Raw genomic sequence first — 18,725 nt, 5'->3', positions numbered from 1 at the left:
AAACTCAAAATATTGGTCACACCTAAAAATCCATCCGTTTGGATCTTCTCCGTCACACTTTGGAAAGTACAACTTGACGGAGGTTTGATTGCCTTCCATTTGTTCGGAAGACCAGGTAGCCCCAAATTGGGTAGTAGATTGGTTCTGTGAGGATTCCCCTAGAGCAAATGGGTTTGTCTCCTTTTCCACCAAATTCTGTCCCTGTTGAAGTCGTAGAGCCTGCAGTTCTATCAACACTGTTTGCATGGTGGCGTTCAATTGGTCAAAATTTGCTCCATACCTTTGAAGGGTCTCCTGGATCTCATTTCGGAACTCTGCATTTGTATTCCCATGAGTGTCCATGGATCAACCAGTCTCTGATACAAAAATGTTAAGTGCCTTCGTGATATTGAGAAAATATCCTCTGTTTTTGGTCTTGCAAAACAGAGTAGAACAGAGAGAAAAATATAGAGAGAGAGTCTAGAGAGAGAAACTAGAGAGAGAAAGAGTGGAGAAGGAAAAGTTCAGGTTTCTATTCATGATCCTCATATTTACATTTCTGAAACTCATATATGCTTTGCTACCATCTACAACAACTGCTCCTAACTTGCTATGGTTATCGTTCACTTCAACTACTAACGACACGTCAAAACCCATGGAGGTTGCATGGGTCATGCATGGAAACGTGGGAACGTGTCTAGGAAAGAGAAGAAGGTGCATGGAAATAGGACCCGATCCTATCATTAAAGCAACTAGAGTCTCTAGATCTCTCGAGAAACCACTTGAATGGGGAAATCCCGGCATCACTTTCAAACTTGAATTTCCTTCAAGTTCTGGACCTGTCCCATAATCAACTTTCTGGAAGAATCCCCAAGGGTACTCAAATTCAAATGTTTACAGCTGATTGTTTTTAGGAAAATGACGGAGTATGTGGGCCTCCATTAACACCAAGTTGCAGCAATGATGTGGCAAATGTACCACCAAAAACACCCCCTGAAGTCAGACATTCAAACCTTGGCGGTGAGATTAGATGGGATTTGATAGCTGTTGAAGTTGGATTTGTTGTTGGGTTTGGAATTGTGAATGGGCCTCTTATGTTTCCCATGAGATGGAGGAAATGGTATTTCGATCATGTTGAGGACATTGCATTTAAGATTTTACCTTAGCTACTTCTAAAGAAATGGTTGTCATGGAAGATGGGAATGTGCAAATAATAGGCAGAGGAAATAGAGAATGTCGCAGAAAGTGCAATATGGATGGATTTAGCTCTTGTGTGGGTGGTGTGACAAGGTAAGCAATGCAATCTTTGCTGTTCTCCTTTACTTTCCTTGCTTTATATATACATGTATGTGTTTATCCATGGAAGGGAAATATCTGTCTCTTCCCCTGTTATCAATTTATATGTAATCCTATCACAATTTTGAAGTAATACTCTTCCCCTGTTATCACTACATATGTAATATTGTCATGATCTTGATGTAATACTTAGTATTGCATGTGAGCTTTTTTTGTTCCTGTAATTCTTAGTTCATGTGTAAGAAGGCATTCATGTTTTTTGAAAAAATCCAAACTGTATATAATTAATATATGAATTAGAGTAATGTAATTCATAAGCCATAATCTTTAACCTCCTTCTCTTAAGGAATACTGTTAGGTTGCTTTGAGAATTATTGATGCATAATGCAGTGTAATGGGAGACAGAACAGGGTATAATCCAGATTTCCCTTACTTTAGTTTTTTTTTTTTTTTTTTTTTTAGGATCCTTCTAAAGTTTCAGTTTAAAGAGAACTTTACATTTAAAAGCTTGTCTTCCTTGGTTTATCTACTTGTTTTAAGCTTTATTATAGCAATAAGGCCAAAGTAATCGAATAGTTTATCAAATAAAATTAAATAACATAAGAAGCAATGTGCCAATTGTTTTATTCAATTCACTAATTTACGTATTCAGATTATATCAATTTGTAAACCATTATACTTAGTGAATTTATTTGGTAAAACCATAATAGTGTTCATTATTATAGACTTTATTTATTTTATTTAATTTTTTGGTAATAAATGTTAATGTTATAGATTGATTGCATCTTTAATTCTTCACATTAAAGGTTATCGACATTAAGTCCTCATATGAAGGTGTAAATTCATAATAAAAAGAAAAGAAAAAAAAAACTAATAGAATTAGAGTGAAATAAGGATATTAACCCATTCATATCATCAAAAAGCAAAATCACAAGTCGGGCCTACTTGTATGGAAGTGGGTCCCGGGGCATTGAAAAGTTTGACCTTTTACATAAAGAAGGCATGACTTAGCTGTTGGAGACACCCACCCCAAAGCCCCACACTTCACAGTACCTCTGCTTTCTAACCCTACAAAACTACAAGAAGCAGAAAACCTCAAAGAAACCATCCAAACACCATTTACTCTGCCCCCAATTCCAGAAATGGTGGATTTCTCATTCCTCTCCTACACAGACGAATCGGCAATGGACGAGCTCATTTCCCAAGCACAAGACCTATGTATTCTCAAACAAGTCTCCGCCATCAACTGCTCTTCTTTCGTCGATTCTCTGCTCCCTAGTGACCTTGAATCCCGCTTTTGCAAGCTCAAAACATTCCCACAAACTAACTCCAAGCTCAGAGGAAAGACCCAGTTGGATAGCTCTGTTAAAGGGAAAGAATAAAACTCTGACGGCACTTCCCATGAAGATTCTGAGACTTTCTCGCCTACCAAACAGAACCCAGATAAGTAAAGTGATTTCAAGAAGAAATCGCAATCCGGGATTTCTTCATTACCACCGAACTCGAAGGATTTCTTGGTTGAAAAGGAGGTTTTGAAAGAAAATTCGGATGGAAAAAGGGGTTCACAAGCAAAAGCAAAACATGAGTCAGTTTCCTCTTCTTCAGATTCTTCCATCTCGTCGTCGAAAAATGCAATTCTTTCAGATTTCAAACGGAATTTTGGCTTGATGTTGAGTCAGTATATCAATTTGTGTGTGAGATTTATCATTTGTGTCATTTCTCCCTTTGTGAAAGGTAGTAGTATATCCACGTTAAGAAGATTCATAGGCAGCTTTCTTGTAAGAAGCTACTGTTAGGTAAATTAATATTTGTGAACTTATCATAATCAATAACTTACGGTCTATTTATGCCATTAATGGGATTGACTTATTTTAATATTTTGTAGTAGGGCCCTTGGTCACACACTCTCTACAAAACTAGAGTTGGCCTATTGGATTGGAGGGCCAACTCAATAACCCATATTTTTCTTATAATTATTATTTTATGTGTGTTAAAAAAAAATTAATGGGTAAGTCTGACTTGCAGAGACTATAAAAGGTCTAGGGGAAGCAAACAAACATATGCCATACGGTATTTTGAGATTAGGATCATCAGAGATCTGAGAGTGGTTTGAGAGTAGTGTGTCCATAGGCACTACTTTACGTTGTTTTTTGTTTTGCAGGTTTAAAGATTTAATTTATGAATGGCTGTGTTTAGAGGTTAGTAATTTATGATTTATGGAATTTATTATGTATATTTAGATCCGTAAATTCTAACAATTGGTATCAGAGCATGGTTAATATACATACTAAATTCTTTTACAATGTGTTCCCGTTGTGAATGTTGATCTGTTCTTTTATATACATGTATATATATATTCGACCATTGATGATCTATGTATATTGATTACATAATATTTATTTTATTATTGTTTGCTCTTCCTTGATTAATCAGAGATTATATATTTATGATCTGTGAAATATAACACGACTGTTATATACTCATTAAAAAAAATAATTGTAAAATTTTTGGCCGTATACTGCTTTTGCAAAATATTGAGAAAATTGTGTTTTGCATGAATTTTTGACCTGGGTATTGTGGGCTCTTGTCTCTACATCGAATGGAATTAATTTTTTGAGGTAATTTGGACTGAAAACTTCGAAATTGGATCTAGAAATTCTTGTTTAAAGGCTGAATTACATCTTGCTTGAGTGTTAAATTTTCTGGGCCTTTAAGCTAAATTGACCCCTAAATATTGTTGTCCACACCGAAAGGATTCTTTAGACATCGAAATTGAAGAAAAATTCCGTCGAAGAAGCCAATTATCGGCGGGTCAAAGATTCGGGTCGTGTGACCCGTTTGGATTGGAACCGGGTCGCCCGTGATGCGGTTGGCTGAGGGAGATGAAAGAAATGAACGTGGTTTTTGCCTGTGTGACATCATTATGCTGACATCAGCACGGCGTGTTGTTTGCTGATGTTAGTAGCCGGAAATAAAAAATAAATTAATTAATTAATTAAAAAAAACTGTTTTTCTTATTTATATTTATTCTCTTTTATTCATTTATTTGTTGATTAATTAATTATTTATTTGTTTATTGGTTATTAGTTCATTTATTTATTTGTTTAATTATTCTATTCCAATTTTTTTTAATTAAATTAAATATTTATGCTTGGTGAATTGGATTGTTTTAGCTTTTCCTAAAGAGGCTTTGTGCCTAGTTGGTATAGTAGTGTGGAATTTTAAGTACTCACCTGTCGTGAGACGTACTTTTTTTGCATTATGTGTACCAATATAATATATATTGGCATAGTGAATGGGATATTTTATATTTACCTATTTCATGAAATTGCCAATATGTTATTATCTCCCACTTATGAACCAGGGTCTATACGGATAACTAGGCTACCCTGTTAGTGGTTTTAGTTACTTTGTATGACAGTTAGAATGGCAGTAGAAGTTGATTAAATGCCATGAATCGCAGATTCTAAGTTACCCTGTCGGTAATTCAGTTCAATGCATTTGATTTTGGTTATTTGGTTGATTGTCCCTGGCTCGCAAAAGGGTATCTTTAGTGCTAGAAAGACCCTAGCGATATTGATTTTATGTTATGTGATAAGGGGTTGGAAAATAGTTATTGTTTTATATATATTAAATGCTTTGTTGTGTTTACTACTTTCATAGTTAGTAGCACCCCGAATGTTCTGCTTATGATTGCCATGATGAAATTGGATGGGACAAATTATCATAAGTGGAAAAAGACTTTGATTATGAATTTGACCTTTATGAGATTGGATTTGGCCTTGGAGATAGATCCACCAGAGATACCAACTGTTGAGAGTAGTGTAGCAGATAAGAAACTTTATGAGGATTGGAGGCATTCTAATAAGTGCTGCATGATGATGATGGAGAATTATATGGATGAATCAATTTATGCAAGTATTCCAAAGGTGAAAATTACAAAGGAACTTCTTGAAAAGATAGGAAAGAAATTTATCAAGTTTGATATGAATGAGAAGCATCATTATTTGGACCTTTTGAATAATACTAAGTATGATGATGCTTATCAGATAGTAGAAATGAAAGGGTACTCCAGTGGAAGGTGTGGCTATTGCAATAAAGTTGGACACAAGAAGATAGAGTGTTGGAATTTAAAGGGAAAGCAAGAGAAGAAAGATAATATTTTAATGATTGAGACTAATATTATTGATGTGCCTATGAATTCTTGGTGGTTAGATACTAGAGCAACAATTCATGTTATTAATTCAGTGCAGGAGATGATAAGGCAAAAGGGGCCAACCAATCTTGAGCAGCATGTTTATATAGGAGATAGCTCAAGAGTGAAAGTGGATATCATGGGAACAATCAAGTTGAAGCTTGCTACTGGATATGTTTTAGAATTACAAGAAGTTTCATATGTACCCTCAATTAGGAGGAACTTATTATCTATCTTACTTTTGGATAGTCAAGGGTTTAGTTTTTTGTTTGGAAATAACAAGGTTGAAATGTATAAGGATGGCAAAGTTGTTGGATTGGGAACTTTATGTGGCAATTTATATAGACTTGATTTATTTAGTAATGGTCTCAATTTTTCTGTTAATTCTGTTGTTGCCCCTATTATTGCTTCTAAACGTCCATGAGTTAATGATAATTCCTCAATGTTATGACATCAGCTTTTGGGGCATGTTTCTAGGCGCAAAATGGAAAGATTAGTGAAGGATGGAATATTTTCCAATCTTGATTTTTCGGACTTGTCGACTTGTGTTGAATGTGTGAAAGGAAAATTAACTTCTAAGGTTGGAAAGGATAAGATAGCAAGGTGTGGAGATGTTTTGGAATTAATTCATACTGATATTTATGGACCTTTTACACCAACTGCTTTGGGTGGTTATAGGTATTTTATTACTTTCATTGATGATTTTTCTCGTTATGGATATGTTGAACTTATTCGTGAGAAGTCGAATTCTTTAGTTGCTTTTAAGGAGTTTAAGGTAAAGATGGAGCTTCAAAAGAATAAGAAAATAAAAGTTGTGAGGTCTGATAGAGGTGGTGAATTTTATGGCGGATGTGATGAGACTGGACGGAATCCAGGATCATTCGCAATTTATTTACATGAGTGTGGCATTGACGTGCAATATACAATGCCTAGTACATCTCAGCAGAACGGGATAGCTGAGAGAAGAAATCGCACTTTGTTGGACATTGTGCAATCCATGTTGGCAAGTTCTAGCTTGCCAGATTACTTGTGGAGAGAGGCTTTAAGGATGGCAGCTTATATTTTGAATCAAGTTCCAAGTAAATCCGTTCCTAAGACTCCTTTTAAGTTGTGGTCAGGAAGAAAGCCTAATTTGCATCATTTTCGAGTATGGGGTTGCAAAGATGAGGTAAGGATTTATAATCCCCAAATTAAAAAGTTGGATCCTAAAACTATCAATGGATATTTTGTTGGCTATTATATAGGATCTAGGGGTTCAAGATTCTTTTGTCCATCTCACACCACCAAAATTGTTGAATCAGACAGGGCTGTTTATTTTGAAGATGATTTTGGGTTTGATGATAATAATAGTCCAAGGGAGCCTCAATTTAGAGAAGAAAATGTATTCATTCTCAGTGTTGTTGTTGCTGATAGAGATATTATTAATCCAGTAGTTGATGAACTAGTAGTTGATCAGGATGAACCCATCATTGAGGAGTAGAATATCCTAGCTATTGTAGATGCTGATGTACCTTTGAAAAGGTCACAAAGGACTAGGAGGTCAGCTATACCTGATGACTATGAGGTTTACTTGCAGGAGCATGATTTTGACATAAGTGATGATTCAAATCCAATCACTTATGAGGAGGCCATAAATAGTTCGCACTCAAATTTTTAATTAGATACAATGGAAAATGAAATGAAATCCATGGCATCAAATGGAGTTTGGGATTTGGTTAAGTTACCAGAGAGTAGCAAGCCTATAGGGTGCAAATGGATCTTTAAGACTAAAAGAGACTCTAATGGTCAAGTGGAGAGGTATAAAGCTAGACTTATAGCTAAAGGGTTTAGCCAGAAGGACGGAATTGATTATATAGAGACATTCTCTCCTGTATCCATAAAAGATTCTTTTAGGATCATTACGGCAATTGTGGCGCATTATGACCTGGAGTTGCACCAGATGGATGTCAGAACTGCTTTTCTGAATGGTGATTTATTTGAGGATGTGTATATGATTCAACCAGTTGGCTTCCAGTAAACAAGAAATGGTAATTTGGTTTGTAAGCTTAAGAAGTCTATTTATGGTCTTAAGCAAGCTACGAGGCAATGGTATCTCAAGTTTGATGAGGTTGTCATAAAAAATGACTTTAAGGAGAATGTTGTTGCTAGGTGCATATATATGAAAGTCAGTGGGAGAAGTATTATATTTCTAGTGTTGTATGTTGATGATGTACTTTTAGCTACTAATGACACTGACTTATTGGCTGAGACAAAGTAGATGTTGTACAACCATTTTGACATGAAAGATCTTGGTGAAGCTTCTTTTGTTTTGGGCATCAAGATTGTTCGAGATATGACTAATTATGTGTTGCAATTGTCTCAGAGAGCCTATATTAACAGAATCCTTAAGAGATTTGATATGCATAATTGTTCTCCTGGAAGTGTACCGGTCACAAAGGGTGAAAGATTTTCTAAGGATCAGTGTCCCAAGAATGATAAAGAGAGGATGGCGATGAGAAATGTTCTCTATTCTTCAGCAGTGGGTAGTTTGATGTATGCTCAAGTTTGTACACAGCTTGATATAGCTTTTGCTGTAGGTGTGTTTGGTAGATTTATGAGCAATCCTGGTCCTATTCATTACCAAGCAGTTAAGAAGGTCTTTAGGTATCTTCAGAGTACTAAAAATCATATGTTAACATATCGATGTACCAACTCGCTCAATATAGTTGGTTATAGTGATGCAGATTATAAAGGCTGTGTGGATGATAAGAAATCTACCACTGGATATATATTTATTATGGAAAGAGGTGCTATGTCTTGGTGGAGTACCAAGCAATCTATGACAGCATCCTAAACTATGGAGGTAGAGTATGTGGCATGTTATAAGGCTACTCGTCATGCGATTTGGCTTCGGAATTTTATTTGTAATTTGGGAGTGGTTGACTCCATTGAGAGGCCTATTATAATGTATTATGATAATACTGCAGCAGTGTCTTTTTCTAATAATTTAAAAGATACCCCTGATGTGAGGTACATTGATGTAAAGTATTTTGTGGTTAAAGAGAAAGTTGAAGAAGGCCTCATTACTGTTGTTCATACGCCTACTTACAGCATGGTGGCAGATCTACTGACCAAGGCCTTATCAATAGGCATATTTGAGGAGCATGTGTCCCGTTTGGGATTGTTAGGCAGCTAAGACTGCTGTGGGTCAGTGGAAGTTTGTTATAATTTCTGCAGTAATATACATGTTGAGTATTATTTATTTCATTGAGTATTTTGATACATTGATGTATGTGGATCATTATTTATTTATGAAATGATTTATTACACATATTATTGCTCCTTATATTTACAGGCCTATTGAGACTATTAGTCTATGCATATGTGTATGTTGATCCACAAATGCCATGGTGACGCCTTACTATCTAGTTTGGGTATATTGTTGTATCCTGTCGATACACAATATAATCAAATGAAATGGTATATGTGTATTGAGGGATTGGACATGGTTAGGTAAATCTCTACTACCTAGACTAAGTTTGTAGCATGCAAAGTGCTCAGTTGAAATGGTATAATGTTTTGGGAGATTTACTGAGAGAATCTCTACTGCCTAGTCTAGTATATTGTTGTGTCTTATCGGCATTCTATATATTTAGATGAAATGGTATTATGGTTCGAGAGATTCTATAGTAAGTGAGTTTGGATTATATATATAATGATTATGCAGTCCAAGTGGAAGAATGTTAGATGAATTAATATTTATGGACTTAGCATAATCAATAACTCACTTACAGGGCTTATTTATGCCATTAATGGGACTGATTTATTTTAATATTTTGTAGTAGGGCCCTTGGTCACACACTCTATAAGACTCCAGTTGGCCCATTAGATTGGAGGACCAACTCTCTTTATAAGCCCAATGACTTACCCATATTTTTCCTATTATTATTATATTATTAAATTATTATTATTTTGTGCGTGTTAAAAAAAAAATTAATGGGTAAGTCTGACTTGCAGAGACTTTAAAAAATCTAAGGCAAGCAAATAAACATATGCCATACGATATTTTGAGATTAGGGTTTTCAAAGATCTAAGAGTGATTTGAGAGTAGTGTGTCCATAGGCATTACTTTACGTTGTTTTCTGTTTTACAGGATTAAAGATTTAATTTATCAATGGCTGCGTTTGGAGGTTAGTAATTTATGATTTATGAAATTTATTATGTATATTTAGATCCGTAAATTCTAATAGCCACTGCAGCAAAAACAGGATGTGCAAATATACATTGAAACATTAAGAGTTTTTCAACAAAAAGATTGTTCCATAGACAAGAAAATACTTCTTAGCAAATAAAAAAGTATATATGGGAGTTGAAATTGGGTTTGTAAGAGAGTTTGGAATGGGATATCATAGGTGTTGGAACTGGTGTTCAAATTGGTCATTTGCATGACACTCTGGCTTTAAGATTAACAAAGTTTGGAATTTTTATTGGAACACTTGTGTTTTATAGAAAATGGACAAAATGCTATGTTGACGGTGTTGAGGACATTGCGCACTATGCAAAAATTGATATCTAACGATACTCACTTAGCGACGCTATGAAACAAACACGTTTGAAAAAACAAAAACGCGACTTGGAGGTTAATGCGTCAGTAAAAATTAAATAAATATATGACGCATACAAAAATTGTAGACCTCAAAAGGTCGCTAAAAACAAAAAAACGCGACACATCCGTTAAAGGTCGCTGAATGTGGGGCTGACCAGAGTCGCCATTAATACTGCATGTATATTTTATCTGAATTGTACTGTACGTTTAAATGCTACTCATGAAAAATGAATACCAACCACTAATCTATATTTACATAATAATAAAATTTAATTATACAAGGTTGTTGTTCAATTATATAATTTTTCTTGTATAGCTTATTTTTACAAATCTTTTAAATAGTATTCTTTTATTTCAATTACAGATAACCAGTAAAAATATTAGAGTAACAAAACTGAGATTTTTTTAAAATATATAGTTAATAGGCGACGCACTATTTTAGATTGTGCGTTGTCTGTTCACTCCTACCTTTTTTTTTTTTTTTTTTAGTTCTTCTGATCAATCTAATTTTATTTCAACAACAAATAAGCAGTAAAAATATTAGAGTAACATAACTGAACTGTTTTTTTATTTATTTTTTATTATATATGTTACAAGCGATGCACTAATTAGATTGTGCGTCGTCTGTTCTCTTCCCTTCACTTTCTTATTTTTTTTAGTTTTGTTAAACAATCTAATTTTATTTCAACAACAAATAACCAGTAAAAATATTAGACCGACAAAAACAATATTTTATATATATATATATATGTAGTTAACAAGCGACGCACTATATAGATTGTGCGTCGCCTGTTCTGTCCTCCCTTTTTTTTTTTAGTTCTTTTAATTAATCTAATTTTAATTCAACAACAAATAACCCATAAAAATATTAGAACAATATAACTAAGCTATTTTTTTATTTTTATTTGTTATATGTGTAATAGGCGATGCACCAATAAGATTGTGCGTCGCTTGTTCTCTCTTCACTTTTTTTTTTTTTAATCTTCTAATCAATCTAATTTTATTTCAATAATAAATAACCAATAAAAATATTAGTGCACCAAAATTGAGCTTTTTTTTTTTTATATAGTTAACAGGCGACGCACCAATAAAATTGTGCGTCGCCTGTTCTCTCTTCACTTTCTTTTTTTTTTTTTAGATCTTTTAATCAATCTAATTTTATTTCAATAATAAATAACCAGTAAAAATATTAGTGCGCCAAAACTGAGCTCTTTTTGTTTTTTTTATATAGTTAACAGGCGACGCACTATTTAGATTGTGCGTCGCCTGTTCTCTCCTCACCATTTTTTTTTTTAGTTATTTTAATCAATCTAATTTTATTTCAACAACAAATAACCAGTAAAAATATTAGAGCTCCAAAACTGAGCTCTTTTTTTTTTTATATATATATATAGTTAACAGGCAATGCACTATTTAGATAGTGCGTCGCCCGTTCGCTTTTTAAGTTTTTTTAGTTCTTTTTTTATATAGTTAACAGGCGACACACTATTTAGAATTTGCGTCACCTGTTCTCTCCTCATCTTTTTTTTTTAGTTCTTTTAATAAATATAATTTTATTTCAACAATAAATAACCAGTAAATATATTAGCACACCAAAACTGAGCCTTTTTTTTTTTATATATAGTTAACAAGTGACGCACCATTCTTCAACAAAAGTGTCACCTTTTCTGTTGTTTTTTTTTTAATTTTTTGTTTAAACATTTAGAAACCCAAAAAATAAATAAAATCAAAATAGGATCATGACAAAAATTAAACCCAGGACCTCCTATACTCTCAAGAAATCACTACACCACCAGGCCAAATGACTTGTATGTACTAATATAACAAAAACTAGCTAATATAGTGTTAGGCGACGATTATTTAAGGAATGCATCGCCACATAGATGAACGACGCATTCTTCAACAAATGCGTCATCGTTTCTTTTCTTTTTTTTTTTAATTTTTTTGTTTAAACATTTAGAAACCCATAAAAAAAAAAATCAAAATAGGGTCATAACAAGAATTGAACCCAAGACCTCCTATACTCTCAAGAAATCACCACACCACCAGACTAAATGACTTATATGTACTAATACAACAAAAACTAACTAACCTTTTTTTTTTTTCAATTTTTTTGTTTAAACATTTAGAAACCCATAAAAAAATAAAATCAAAATAGGGCCATGACAAGAATTGAATCCAGGATCTTCTATACTCTCAAGAAATCACCACACCACCAGGCCAAATGATTTGTGTGTACTAATACAATAAAAACTAGCTAATATAGTGTTAGGCGACGCATTATTTAATGATGCGTCACCAAATAGATGAACAGGCGATGCATTATTCAACAAATGCGACGCCTTTTTTTTTCTTTTCTTTTTTCAATTTTTTTGTTTAAACAGTTAGAAATCCATAAAAAAAATTAAAATAAAAATAGGGCCATAATAAAAATTGAACCCAAAACCTTCTACACTCTCAAGAAATCACCACACTACCAGACCAAACAACTTATATGTACTAATACCACAAAAGCTAGCTAATATAGTGTTAGGCAATGCATTATTTAAATAATACATCACCAAATAGATGAACGGGTGACGCATTCTTCAATAAATGCGTCGCCTTTTTTTTTTTTAATCTTTTTGTTTAAACATTTAGAAACGCATAAAAAAAATAAAATCAAAATAGGATCATAACAAAAATTGAACCCAGGACCTCCTACACTCTCAAGAAATCACCACACCACCAAGCCAAATCACTTGGATGTAATAATATAACAAGAACTAGCTAATATAGTTTTAGGCAACGCAGTCTTTTAGGAAAGAGTCGCTAAATAGAAGAAAAGATGACTCATTTGTCAACCACTGCATCGCCGTTTCACCTAACCAATTTTTAACTTTTTTTTCAATTTGAAAGTTGTTTTTAGTAATTTTTTAATTTTGCAAATATGCTTCTTTTTTTTTTTAATTTGTAGATGAGCAATCAACAAAACTAATTAAAGATTAAAAAAAAAAAACATGGAATAGGCGACGCGTTTTAATGGAATTGTGTCGCTTGTTCCTTCAATTATCTTTTTTTTATTTAAAAAAAAAAAGCAATTTAATAGACTTTCAATTTTTAAAAATAAGTAAACTATCATTGACCACAAAGACATGAAAGCTAAGCTCATTTAACATGTCAATAAATGCTTGTTGAATTCGAATTCTATATTCGGTGCCCTATCTCAAATTTGGTCTTGAGATATTTTGTGTCTCATCTATACACATATATGTGAATAACTGAGAAGAACATTGACAAAACTATTTTCTATTTTTAGATCAATGGAATTTATGTTCATTGGATTGCTACATGAATATATTTGTAGATGAACAATTAAAAAATTATTTAAAGATTATAAAGAAAATATAAAAAATGAAACAGGCGAGGCTTTTCGACCATAATGCGTCACTTGATCCCAAAATTCAATAACAGGCGACCCTTCTTGAAAAGAATGCATCTCCTGTTCTCTCAATTAAAAAAAAACAAAAATTTTGAAAGACATGTAAATTTTATAAAGAATTAAGGTGTACTTGAAAAATAGAAAAATAAACAACAATCTTCGATATTTTGCTTTGCATTTTTAAGAAATATTTTCAATTTTTATTTGTAGATGAAAAATAAAAAATTAATCAAAGAAAAAATAATGCAATTGGGAGAAAAAATACATTTTTACCATTTTTTGAAAATTTTTGGGGCGTTTTAAAATTTTTACGCGCTCTTTTGAATCCTTTTTTCTTTTTTAAAACTACATCAAGTATACTACCTAATAGATATTAGATTTGGAAGCAATCTAAGAGAGACTTGAAGAGTGAGATATTTCGGGTTTCATTTTTCATTTGCCTACAATGTCATCAGCCGATAAGCTGAATTTCTCTGTGTCGCCCTTGTGATTTTCTAGGTTTCTTCTTTCTTTGTCTGCATCGTTTAGGTGAGTTTCTTTTTTCTTTGTGGTTGGTGGAGACGTAAGGTTTTTTTTTTTTTTAATTTTAACTACAGGTTAGGTTCGTTGGGTTTTATTAATCTTACTTTTGTAGAAATTTTGTTTGTGATATTGCTTGACATTGTTTTGCTAAGTTCAACAAGTATTTTATATTGAAGATCAACTTGATTCAAGATGGTCTATTGTTTTAACTTCGCCACAACATCGTACTTTTGTTAAAGAAGATGTTCTTGGAGATACTACAATGGCTCACAATCCATTTGTTATATAGTTGCCAACTATCGATGAAAATGATAATGAGGATGAATGTGAGAGTGACTCTGTTTGTAACGACTGTGAGGGGAGAAATGTGCCTCGTCAAATCTTAAGAACAATGGTAATATTCTTTACATTTTCATTTACTAAATTACAAATTTAATAATGATTAATATTTTATTTATTTTGCATAAGTGTTAATAACTTTTTTAATTTTTCCATATGCAGTATGAGAGTGTAATATTGTCAACAAGAGGACGTCAACTTCCATCTCAATGAGTAGGCATTCATGGAATTGTAATTAATATTAAATTTGTTATGAAAAATACAATAGCATACAAATTATGTAAAAATATATCAATAAGATGATATTTAATTTATTTGATAATTAATTTGTTATGACAAAATATTTATTTTAAATTTTTGTATTCTAATTATTTTGGATGAAGCTAGTTTTTGTTTTTTTGTATTTTAATTATTTTTATATTTTTACTATTTTAATCACTTTTCACAAAATTAAAAAAAAATAAAAAAAAGGGCGACGCATTAATAAATAATGCATCGCTAAAAGTGTCGATGCGTCGCTAAATAGACGACTCTATTAATATGTCGCTAAAAATATTAATGCGTCGCTAAACAGTCAACTCTATTAATGCATCGCTAAATAGGCGACTCTATTAATGCGTCGCTAAATAGACGACTCATTAGTAACTAATATATTTAACGACTCTATATAAAACAGTCGCTAATATATTTTTAGCAACATTGTTGTGAAGCGTCGCTAAATAAGAGTCGCTATAAGTGGATTGATAAAATGCATCGCTAAAAGTCAATATGCGTCGCTAAAAACTAAAAGATAGGCGACTCTCATACTGCATCGCTTATTATCTTATCGATTTAGCGACAGGACGTTAGGCCATTCCGTGCGATACATCGTTGTTTATTTTGTGCGACGCATTTATTGCGTCATTTATCAATATGATTCTAGTAGTGGCATTTAGTTTCTTATCTCAGATGGGTCTGAGGAAATGGTTGCCATGAAAGATGATAATAAGAAAATAAGAGGTAGAGGAATAAGCGTTCGTTGCAAACGAGCAAGTTGGATGGATGAGCTGGCCCTTGATTTGGTGGTGTAATAAGGTAAGTAAAGGTAACTATTATGTTTTCTTGTACATGATTTCCAGACTATAATTTATAAATGTGTGTGTATATATAACATAGAGGGTGGAAGAGAAATATGATCACCACTTCCCCTGTTTTCACTATGTAATATGGGCATGAACTCGAAGTTATATTTAGTGCCGCATGTGAGCTTTTTTTTTACTGTAATTCTCCTTTGTGAGAGAAGCATTATTTAGTTTTTTAAACCGTCGACTTATCTCTAAATATATATCAAACAAAGTAATTTAATTCATAATCCATAATTTTTTACCTGCTTTCACTTAATAGAGTATTGTTTGGTTGTTTCCACAATTAATGATTCATAATATGATGTAATTGGAAGAGAAAATGTGTTTAACAAGTTTTCAATTTCTTCACATACAAGTATCAGCTTCTGCTGCACAATGCTTGATGTTTAGAAGTTTAATGATGTCCTTATCATCATCTGTGACAATTTAAGTTCCAGTCTACTCTGATTTGTTTCTTAATGATGTTTCACAAGCTAAAGTAGCCTAATTTTGGCTTCACATTTGGCAGCCATGCAAGGAATCTCCATTCTAAATTACCCAATGGAGAATATATCGTTCAAAAACTATTTTTCCTAAATCTGACTTTATCTCCTTTGTTTGTTGGAGCTTTGTTACAGTAGTAATGGTAGAATCATCAAGTAGGTTACCAAATAAATTTATTAAATGATATGACAAGAACTAATTTATGTATTTAGATTATGTTAATTTGTAAACCATTGTTCCAATATTACATCGACTGCCATGTTATTTAATAGATTTATTTGTTGGTAAGCTATTTTGTGATCATACCAGTTCTTTTGTTATAGATTCAATTGCATTTTTATCTAATCAATTTCCACAAAGATTCAATGGCTTCTCATTTCATTATTTACAGTGATGTAATAAGGTAAGAAAAGTCAGTGTTGGTGTTTTCTTATATTACATGGATTTGCATATATATATGTTTTTGTTTATGTCATGGCTTAACTGCTGGAATACAAATTAATGTTGACCTGCCTGGTACTGTGTAATATTAGCTTGATATTGATGTAGAATATCAATTTGCGCTAAGATTTATAGCTTATGCCATATTTTCTGCTATGTAAAATTAATGTCCTAGTGTCAATTTAAAAGATTCATAGAAATTTTTCTCATGAAAATCTATGGAAGAAAAAGCACGCCGTCCCAAAAAAAAGTAAGGAAAAGTATTTGGAAAATGATTCTCTCTCTTCTGTTTCTAGTTTTTAATTAATACTTGAGAAAGGATCAAAATAATGGAAATATGTGAGCTTCACCATATGTTGAGGGATTATACCAGAAAGTTATTTTGATAAGAGAGATCTGAAGATTCAAGCACTTTCCAATGTTTCCCAAAGAGTATAGAATTTTCCCTCTATATATATTAATCTCTGTTCTTTAATTAGAGAAATTCTATGCTTCTTGGAATTTCTTTATCGAATTAATTTATTGTTGGGTGAGGTCGATGGAAAATAAAGGCTGTTATGATCTTTAACAGTTGCTTTTCTAGGCCCTTCTTCAGCAGTTGTGTGTGTGTGTGTGTGTGTGTGTCAGCTAGTTATGTGTGTGTGTGTGTGTGCGCGCGCGCGAGCGCGAGCGCGCATGTCACAGCTAGTTAGACTATTTTGTTGACTTATCTTTTTCTTCTTTCAAAACATGTCAAATTTAACTATTTTTTAATTCAAAATCTACTTTTTTTTCTTAAGTTGAAAAATTAGTGAGACTTAATTACCATATTATTTCAAGGAAATTTGCTAACGATGTGCAGACTTTTAAAAGTCTTAAGTAAACCTAAACAAAAGCAAGACTTTGAAAAATGACACATTATAAACTGCCGTAGTCTTTAATTCGATCAAAACGAGAAGCATTCTCGAAAAGTGAGACTTAATTACGATATTTTTTCAAGGAAATTGCTAACGATGTGTAGACTGAAAAGTCCAAGCAAACTTAAAAAGCAAGACTTTGAAAAGTGACGTTAGTCTTTAATTGGATCTAAAAGAGAAGCATTATGGAAAATTGAGACTTAATTACCATATTATTTCAAGGAAATTGCTAACGATGTGCAGACTGAAAAGTCCAAGTAAACTGAAACAAAAGCAAGACTTGAAAAATGATGCATTATAACCTATCGTAGTCTTTAATTCGATCGAAAAGAGAAGCCTTATTTATTTTTCTTTTCAAGTAGTTATGGTGCACGTACATCAAGGTCGACTTGGAGTAGGTGATTCGACTTTGCACAACAAAATGATCAGTAATTAATTACATGTAGAAAAATGGTGAAACTTCAAGTAAGGTAGGCCTGACAATTAAGATTATAATTTCCTTCCGGGAAAAAAACCATTCCTTCGGTTGGTAGGTTTCCTTCAGTTTAGTCAATATAAAACTCTAATAATACCTAGACAAACAATTTCAATTTTATATCTCTATGTGCGCAAACTTTCTTTTTCTGTAACTTATTATTTTTTTTAGTACAAGTAGTTGATTTTATTTTCTTGGAAAGGCTAAAACTGTATAGATAATCAATTCACATATGCGCGGGAGTATGCAGTCCTCACACTATGTTTGTAACGCTAATTTATATTGGAATTATGGAAGACGATTTTTTTTTTTCCATTTTATTTCACATTAATTATATATGTTCCTTGGAGATACTCTTGTAGCAAAGAAGCCAGGAGAAATGTTTAGCAACACAACATGTATGCAGCCTAGAAATTTATGTAATACACATACCCAACAAAATAATAATAATAATAAATAAATAAAGTCAATTGTACAATCAAAAGATATCGTATAGTCTTTTTTTCTTTTTCCTTTTTTTTTATTTTTTTTATTTTAATAATCTTGTCCTTTGGCCTTATCTGGCAAGCTTTCATCTTGAGAAGACGTTAGTTTGTCATGGTTAGTTGACAAACGCATCAGATTAATATGACAAGAAACATGGTCTTCGTAGACTATATAGCTTGTCATTGTTAGTTGACTTGGTGAAGTACATTTTGAGGTAAATGTTAATGCAGCGTGGTGTGCAAGCAATCAAACATTTGGTTCTTGTGTATACATTGAATAGAAATGAGTGGGATCTATTCTTTTGTAGCAACAAAATGACAATCTCCAGTCCCTGTTTCATAATCTTTAGCTTGATTTTGTGTTAATTTAGTGATCAAATACTAATTAAACTGATTTCAAATGGAAAATTTGTTTAGTAGGGAATAAATTTGGTCAAGAACTTTGAATAACAGAATCAGTAAAATATTGAAAACAAATTTGGTC

The 18,725-nt window shown here is 32.6% G+C and overlaps 1 pseudogene; it reads left to right on the top strand.

The window, feature by feature from the left end:
• The first annotated feature begins 2,417 nt into the window (after positions 1-2,417).
• LOC132804255 (uncharacterized) lies at positions 2,418-3,450 on the top strand (annotated as a pseudogene).
• Positions 3,451-18,725: the final 15,275 nt, after the last annotated feature.

Source organism: Ziziphus jujuba, chromosome 6 (assembly GCF_031755915.1).
Source record: "Ziziphus jujuba cultivar Dongzao chromosome 6, ASM3175591v1".
NCBI lineage: Eukaryota > Viridiplantae > Streptophyta > Magnoliopsida > Rosales > Rhamnaceae > Ziziphus > Ziziphus jujuba.
The sequence above is the reverse complement of the archived record's forward strand: the minus strand, read 5'-3'. Positions and strand labels throughout refer to the sequence as shown.